Source organism: Chiloscyllium punctatum, chromosome 26 (genome assembly GCF_047496795.1).
Source record: "Chiloscyllium punctatum isolate Juve2018m chromosome 26, sChiPun1.3, whole genome shotgun sequence".
NCBI classification, from domain to species: Eukaryota; Metazoa; Chordata; class Chondrichthyes; order Orectolobiformes; family Hemiscylliidae; genus Chiloscyllium; species Chiloscyllium punctatum.
In genome coordinates, this window is record NC_092764.1 from 6761635 (window position 1) to 6767681 (window position 6047).

Here is a 6047-nt window from a genome sequence, read left to right on the forward strand (position 1 = left end):
TACAGAGATCCAGGTAATGTCCTGGGGACGCTCAGCAAGGGAAGGAGATGAGGTAAAAACAATGACTTGCAGACGCTGGAAACCAGATTCTGGATTAGTGGTGCTGGAAGAGCACAGCAGTTCAGGCAGCATCCAAGGAGGGAAGGACATGGCCTGGTATTGCTGGACTGTTAGTGTAGGAGGAAGTGAGGATTACAGATACTGGAGCTCAGAATTGAGAGTGTGGCGCTGGAAAAACACAGCTGGTCAGGCAGCATCCGAGGAGCAGGAGAATTGATGTTTCGGGCATAAGCCATTCACCAGGAATGGGCGAACGTGAGAACTGCAGATGCTGGAGATCAGAGTGGAGAGTGTGGCGCTGGAAAAACACAGCAGGTCAGGCAGCATCTGAGGAACAGGAGAATCAATGTTCTAGGCAAAAGCCCTTCATCAGGAATGTTAATGTAGAGACCCAGGTCATATCCTGGCGGTGCTGAGGAAGGTTCAACAGACTCAAAACGTTAACTCTGATTTCTCTGCACAGATGCTGCTAGACCTGCTGAGTTTTTCTAGCAACTTCTGATTTTGTTTCTAATGTCCTGGATATCTGGATTCAAATGCTGCCATGATAGATGGTGGAGTTTGAATTTGACAAACACCTGAAATTAAGAACCAAAACAGATGTCGCTGGAAAAGCTCAGTAGGTCTGGCAGCATCTGTGGAGAGAAATCAGAGTTAATGTTTTTGGTTGAGTTACTCTTCCTCAGAATTGGGGTCACTAAGGGAATTAAGAGTCTAACCATGCCCATGTATCCAATGCCAATTTTTGGGGATTCGATTCCAGCCTCAGGCCACTGTCTGCATGGGCTTCCTCTGGGTGCTCCGGTTTCCTCCCACAGCCCAAAGATGTGCAGGTTATGTGGATTGGCCATGCTAAAAGAAAAGATATAAAAAGGACCTCAGGGGCAACTTTTTCATGCAGAGGGTGGTTGTGCATGGAATGAGCTGCCAAAGGAAGTGGTGGAGGCTAGTACAATTACAACATTTAAAAGGCATGTGGATGGGTATATGAACGAGAAGATTTAGAGGGATACAGGCCAAATGCTGAGGAAAATGGGACGAGATTAATTTAGGAGGTCTAGTTGGCATGGAAGAGTTGGAGCTGAAAAATATGTTGCTGGAAAAGTGCAGCATGTCAGGCAGCATCCAAGGAGCAGGAGAATCAACGTTTCGGGCATAAGCCCTTCTTCAGGAATGAGGAAGGGTTTATGCCCGAAACGTTGATTCTCCTGCTCCTTGGATGCTGCCTGACCTGCTACACTTTTCCAGCAACACATTTTTCAGCTCCGATCTCCAGCATCTGCAGTCCTCACTTTCTCCATGGAAGAGTTGGACCAAAGGGTATATTTCTATGCTGCCAAATTCTATGACTCTTTATTTTTCAATATTACAGGAGTAATTAATATATGGAGTTACAAGATATCAAACAATTCAGAAGTGGGCAGTAATTGACCATGCCATTAAAACTCTAAACTGTTAAAAGCCTTAAACTGTTCTCAAATGTTTCGTGGGCAAGTTTGACAATTTCACATAGAAGCAAAATACTGTGGATATTGGGAGATGGGAAATGAAAACAAAAAAAAACTGGAGAAACTCAGCAGATTTGAGAGCATCAATGTGGAGGAAAAACAAGATGAATGCTTCGATCTGAAGAAACTATTCTTCAGACCTGGTTCTTTTCTATTTCAGAGAAGAGTCATAATGGACTTGAAGGTTAATTCTATTTTTCTCTCTCCACAGATGCTTTCAGTCCTGCTGAGTTTCTCCAGCAGGAGTTTCTGTTTTTACCTCAAATTTACAACTGTCCATGCATGGGAACAACATGAGACTTTTGCCAAGGTCCCAGGTATTGCAAGGCTTTTGGAGGAGAACTGTAATTCGGACAGGAATTTCTGGAATTTTAATTTAATTGAACATGTCCCTGTTAGAACGTGTTGTCGGAGTAGTGCTGAGTTGAAAGTCTAACTGTTAACCTTAATATAAAATCTGGACTGCTGCTGCTTGTGTTTTCTTGTTTGACCTTGGGAATGTGACCACAGTCAAGGTCAGCAACTGTTACCCATCCCTAATTATCCTAGTGAGCTGTCTTCTTGAATTGTTGCAGAACTTGGGTGTATAAAAGCTACTCACAATACCCTTAAAGAGGGAATTCCAGGACATTTAGCCACACTGAAGGGATGGTGATATATTTCCAAGTCAGGATGGTGAGTGGCTTGGCAGCGAACTTGAAGGGGGTGGTGTTCCTATGTATCTGCTGCCCCTGTCCTGGTGCGATCTGAGGATTGTTGGTGAATTTCTGTAGTGCATCTCATAGATTGTACACACCACTGCTATTGAGTGGTCTGCAGTGGAGGGGGTGGGTGGTGTACAGATTGAGAGAGCTGCCTCCAGCTGGTATTTTTCCGACATTACAACAGTGACAGCGTTTCAAAATGACTTCATCGGCCACAAAGCAATTTGGGCTTTGGTGCTCCATAAGGTGCTACACAAATGGACATCCTTTCTCTTGAGCAACAGATTGCTAAGAGAGAGACATTGCTGTTCAAATGACCCCCCATTGAAGAGCACCAGTGTAGAAAGCAAAGCAGCTGACAGTAAAGAGATAAATAGCAGGTAGAAAGAAATGAGGCAATGACCACAAATGCAGGAAATCCAAGATAAAAGCCAAAATGCTTGACACTATTCAATATGTCAGACACAGTATAGGTTTTGGGCAATGACCTTTCTTCAGAACTGGGTTCTAGACAAAAGATATTGAGCTGAAATAAGAAGTGATCACACTTCTTGATTGGATTTTTTAAAGATAATGCTGGTATTGATATACACAGCCAAGAGTTAGCTGCCTTTAATATGCTTTTGGTGATGCTTGTAAGGAAAAACTCCTCTGTCCTTAGAATAGATCCTGTCGAATGGGACCTGAAGCAACACAGAAGTAGGAACATAAGTAGGCCATTCGGCCCCTCATGGCTGATCAGATATACCTCACATCCACTTTTCTGTCTTTTCCCCATATCCCTCGAGTTATCTACTGACCTATCTCTCTCAGCCTTAAATATATACAAGGATTCTGCCCCCTCAGCTCACTGTGGCAAAGAATCTCCAAGATTCATAATCCTCTGAGAGAAGAAATTCCTCCACATCTCAGTCTTAAATCGATGCCCCTTTACTCTGAGACTGTGCCCTCTGATCATGGACTCTCCCAGGTACAATCCCAACCTGTTTAGCCTTTGCTCATAAAGTAATCCCTCCAAACCAGGGATCATCCAGGTGAACCTTCTCTGAACTGTCTTCAACGAAATGGTATCTTTCCTTAAATAATGGAAGATATCTGCTTACCTGATGTCATCGCCCCAGCACCTTGTACAGTTGCATTAAGATTTCCCTACTCTTATACTCCAACGTCCTTTGAAATTATCCTGTCTCTCTGGATTATTGGTGCAGTGACAGTACCATTATACCACTGCCTCCCCTGTTTTAGACCTCTCAGCCACAGGGAACATCCTGTATCGAGCATGGCATAGTCTGTTGGAGTTGTGTATGCTTGACTGAGATCAAACCACAATTCTTCTAAGCTCCTCCAGAATGAAAGGCCAGCCAGTCTATTTAAACATTCCTCGTGGGACAATCCTTCTATCCCGGGAATTAGTGTTGAGAGTGTGAAGCTGGAAAAGCACAGCAGATCAGGCAGCATCTGAGAAGCAGGAGAATCGACGTTTCAGGCACAAGCCCTTCATTAGCCCATTCCTAATGAAGGGCTCAGGCCCAAAGCATCGACTCTCCTGCTGCTCAGATGCTGCCTGACTGGTGTGATTTTCCAGCTCCACACTCTCGACTCTGATCTCCAACATCTGCAGGCAGTCCTCACTTACTCGTATCCCAGGAATTAATCTGTTGGACCTTTGTTGCACTTCCTGTATAAAGGAGATTGAAATAGGACTCAATACACTGGGTGTGGTCTCACCAAGACTCCATACAAGCAGCAAGACATCTTGACTACTACAGGCTTGCATTCAGTGATACAATCAAAGGGAGTGCCCTCATACTTGCTTCGAACGAAGAGGCCATTATGAATAGCTTACCGACGTGACTGTTAAATTCTTCTAAAAACATTTCTCTTCAATTCTCATAGCATGAAAATGAAAAATAGGAGGTGACCTTATTGATTCTTAGGGGACTTGACAGAGTGGACATGGAGGGGATGCCTCCCCCTGGAGGAGAGTTTAGGACCAGAGGGCATCATTAAGGGGGTCGCACATTTAAGACATAGATGAGGAGGAATGTCTTCTCTCTGAGGAGGGAGAATTTATGGAATTCTTTGACACAGAGGGCTATTGATCTTGGGTAATTAAGTATATTCGAGGCTAAGATAGATAGAGTTGAATCAGTAAGGGAATTGAGGGTTATGGAGATAAGACAGGAAATTGGAGTTGAGGATGGTCAGATCAGATCAGACTTGGTCTCACTGAATGGCACAGCAGACTCAATGGGCTGAAGGGCCTACTTCTGCCCCTATGCATGATGGTCTTATAAATGCACATGGTTGGGAAATTAAGAGTTGGGCAATAAATGCTGGTCCAGTTAGTGCAGCCCACATCCTCTGAATGAGGAAGAAAGGGGTGACATAATCCCTGCCATGGGAGGGTGCAGCATTTCTGAGATACATCTTTACTAAGAAAGTGATGAGACTATAGGAAGGAACCCCCTCCCAGAGGGACTAGTCGAGGCGAATAATGTAGATACCTTCAGATGGAAACAAGCTAAATGTGTAAGAGTCAAGGAGTAGAAAAGCTTACTGTGGTTTATGAAGATAGAATGACAGGTACCCTGTCTGGAGCAGATCACCAGAACAAACCAGTTAGGCTGAATGGTTGGTTTACTGTGCTGTACGTTCCAGGTAACTGCTGCAGTTTGTAAAAGGTTTTGTTTAAACAAAGTTGCTATGAAGTGTCAATTAAGAGTTAACTTCAGTGGTGTGGTTTTGAGTCATATGTTGGAGTGGACTGGATAAAGGCAGCAGGTTCTCACCTGAAGGTGAATCGTGAACTAGTTTCTTTTTCTGTGAAAAATGGTTTTGAAAGCCTCTGGTAACAGTGACCTTGTTTTTTTTTAAATTTCCTTTTTTTAAATATACTTGTGATTGGCATAAAATTGACTGGATCCTGATTGAATCCTCAGGGTCAGATGCTGTGTGACTCCTGTCCCACACCAATGCAGATTTTTTTTCACCAGTTGGACATGGGCATTGTTGGCTGGGCCCAGCATTTATTGCCCTTCCCTATTTGCCCCTTGAGAAGGTGGGGGTGAGCTGCCTTCTTGAACCGCTGCAATCCATGTGCTGTGGGTTGACCCACAATGCCCTTGGGGAGGGAATTCCAGGATTTTGACCCAGTGACAGTGAAGGCATAGTGATATATTTCCAAGTCAGAACTTGCAGGTGGTATATATCTGTTGCTCTTGTCCTTCTAGATGGAAATGATTATGGATTTGGAAGGTGTCATTGAGGGATCCTTGATGACCTACTGTGGTACATCCTGCAAAGAGTACACACTGCTGGTGCCAAGCATTGGTGGAGTGGATATTGAAGCTGGTGAATGTGGTGCCAATCAAGCGGGCTGTTTTGTCCCAGATGGTGTCAAGCTTCCTCAGTGTTGTTGGAGCTGCACCCAACCAGCCAAGTGGGGAGTTCTCCATCACACTCCTGCCTTGTGCCTCACTTGTGGACAGGCTTTGGGGAGTCAGGTGGTTGAGTTGCTCACTGTGGTACTTTCACCCTGTGACCAACCTTTGTAGTCAGTGTATTAAAATTGCTAGTTCAGTTCAGTTTTGTGTCAATAGTAAACTTAGGATGTTGATAGTAAGGAATTCAGTGATGGTAATGCCATTGATTATCTAGGGGTGATGGCTAGATTCTGTCTTGTTGGAGATGATCTATGTTCATTTATTCACATTATTTATTAAAGACTTGGATAATGGTGTGGAAACTTGCTGATGACACACTTTTAGGCTGC